This window comes from Beta vulgaris, chromosome 6, assembly GCF_026745355.1.
Source record: "Beta vulgaris subsp. vulgaris cultivar EL10 chromosome 6, EL10.2, whole genome shotgun sequence".
NCBI lineage: Eukaryota > Viridiplantae > Streptophyta > Magnoliopsida > Caryophyllales > Amaranthaceae > Beta > Beta vulgaris.
The window spans coordinates 4,757,022-4,759,675 of record NC_079207.1 but is presented as its reverse complement, the minus strand read 5'-3'; the positions used below and the strand labels follow the sequence as shown (position 1 = coordinate 4,759,675).

General features: G+C 30.7%; 1 long non-coding RNA gene across 1 annotated transcript; it reads left to right on the top strand.

The window, feature by feature from the left end:
• The first annotated feature begins 269 nt into the window (after positions 1 to 269).
• LOC125498250 (uncharacterized) lies at positions 270 to 1,223 on the top strand. Its single transcript, XR_008969829.1, has 3 exons — positions 270 to 293; positions 426 to 681; positions 1,030 to 1,223. It is a non-coding gene; the product is annotated as an uncharacterized LOC125498250 (long non-coding RNA).
• The last annotated feature ends 1,431 nt before the right edge of the window (positions 1,224 to 2,654 follow it).

Genomic DNA, 2,654 nt, shown 5'->3' with positions numbered 1-2,654 from the left:
TATAATATACTTACCATACTCTAATAGCATACATGCATGCAAATTTTAGTTTTCTAAATGTTCTTGTAAACTCTCACAGGGGCAGGTGATTGAACAATACGGGCCTTATGGTTCTCAATTGCCGGAAAACTATCGCGTTCAACTTGCTGATGGTGAGCGTTTCACTACACTAACAGTGGACAGTGGATACATTGTGGATGGAATCAGATTTGTGATAGCTAAGCCTGATGGAAGTACCAGGACTGTGCAGATCGGTGGCACTAGCCCACACCAGCACACACTTTGTTAATCAGGTGAATACATGCATGTATCTTCATGTCTTTGGAAACTAATAGCTTATTTGCATTCATTTAGATCACTATCTAATGCAAACTTTTTGTCTTTTTGCTTTCCATCCAAACATGCATGTATCTATAAAATAATAGATTGTGCTCAAGGATGGTGAATACCTAACCGGTGTTAGTGGAACGTATGGAAACGATAGAGATCGGAAGCAAGTTGATGTTGCGACATTGAAGATTCAGACCAATTTCAATCCTCAGGTATGGACCATATGGACAAGGAAAGGATGTTGATAATTTAACTGCTTTTTCATCGCCAAACATAACTGATGGTCCTGTTGTTGGAGTTTTTGGAAGGAGCGACGGCTATATCGAGTCAATTGGACTTCTCGTGAGGAAGGTAATAAGTTATAATTTCCTACTTTAGATATCTAAATTTCATGTTACTCTGAGTATTATTGCATGTCTATAGTATAGTATATCAAGGTTATATTCTTGCTCATTTGGAGGCTATACATGAGCAAATATATATAATAAGCAAAATGAAGATTATACTCCATGCATATATATATCACTTTTGTTTTTCTTATGTATCAGCTATAAAATGAGCCTCTTACTAAATATATAAAGGAGATTTTCCTTACCTTTTCATCCTTATTTTTCCCTACCTAGCTGCATTATTAATTTTATTTTTATTACTTTTTATAATTATAGCTAATCCTTTCATTGATCTCCATGTCAAATTCAGGAATTTTCGAGCGCTAATTAATGACGTTCTCCAAGTCTTAGGCTACTGTATTCAGCCAATGGGGATATCTACTTTTATTTTTGTTTCCAATAAGCCACAATAAGAAGTACTTATATTATATGAGTGGCCTCTCAAGCTAAGAGTGATTGTAATCATAAACTTGAGTGAATGTATTATTGTTACGTTGTTGGTAATTTATTTCAACTTAATTAACATATATATATATTATATATTATATATATATATATATATATATATATATATTATGGTGTCCAATCTGCTCTTGAACGCTTCAAACTCCAATGTTAAAGTCATACTACCTCTATTTTATTTAGTTGCAATATTCATCTTTTTGTACAAACTTTAAGAAATGAGAAAAAAGAATATAATTGACCCACTTGCCCCTGCTACTAGTACTGTAATTAAATTGGGAGAGAGTAGGTGAAGTAAGGGTAATATAGTCAAATTATCCCAACAGCTTTTCTAAAAAGGAAAATGTTGCAACTAATAAAAAACACCTAAAAGTAGAGATTGTTGCAACTAAATAAAAACAGAGGTAGTATTATATAATATATATAATACTTCTTGCGTTCCATAATGAGTGAAACACTTCTCTAAAAAAGCACTCACATAAATAGAGAAGTGTTCCATTTATTATAGAACGGAGGAAGTATTATCTTATCGTGCCTTTGAATAATTAGTAAATTCATCTTAATATGTTTTCTTTTAATATTTTGTACTATAAGTCTCTTCTATAAAACAGTGGTAGTTAATATAATGCTTTCATTTGTAAAATAAAAATAAAAATATAATGCTTTATTTTTACCATTACATGTTTTGTAAAATAACTAGTTTTTTTTTTCCCGGACGATGCCTCGGGTCAGTTACAATAAACAAATATGTTATTATTTTTTATTTCATATTTTATTCTGCTACTTTTCGTAATTTTTGTCCATTAAGAAATTGGAAAATTCACGTCGCGACGTGATAAGTAAAAAAAAAAAAACTTTGAGTTTGTAAGCAATACCTTAAAAAGAATTCTGGTAAGAGAATCTGACATCAAATTCTCTTGGAAGTTACGTAATAAGATTGTTAAAGATGTACTCTCTCCATTTTTTTTTAATTGGTACATTTTCCTTAAATGGTTGTTTTTTAAAAAATTTCTGCAGTTTTTTATTTGGCACACCATAAATTGATACTTTTATATTTGTTTTTCTCTTTTTCGATCCAAAAATACTACTTTTCACATTTTCTCATTATTTTACATTAATACACTCTAATTTGAAAGTGAAATGGCATAAATGGTTGTGCATACAACAATAGCAATAAAAAAAATGGAGGGAGTATATACTTGTTAAGTCTTTTTAGTTAATTACAATTATTACAAGACTTTTAAACAACAAAGTCATAGTGTATTGATGGTTAAGCGCTTACTTTTCATTTCAAAGGTCACGTGTTCGATATCTTTCACTTACACATTTTTTTAAAAGTGAGGAGTATACATGAACATAAACCATTTGCGTTAGAAATTTGAGGAGAGTGTCACGTGGCACATAAACGTTCTTTCGCACGCCTTTTAATATATTTCTATAGATATAATAATATAAGGCGGTATTGTTGAAAGA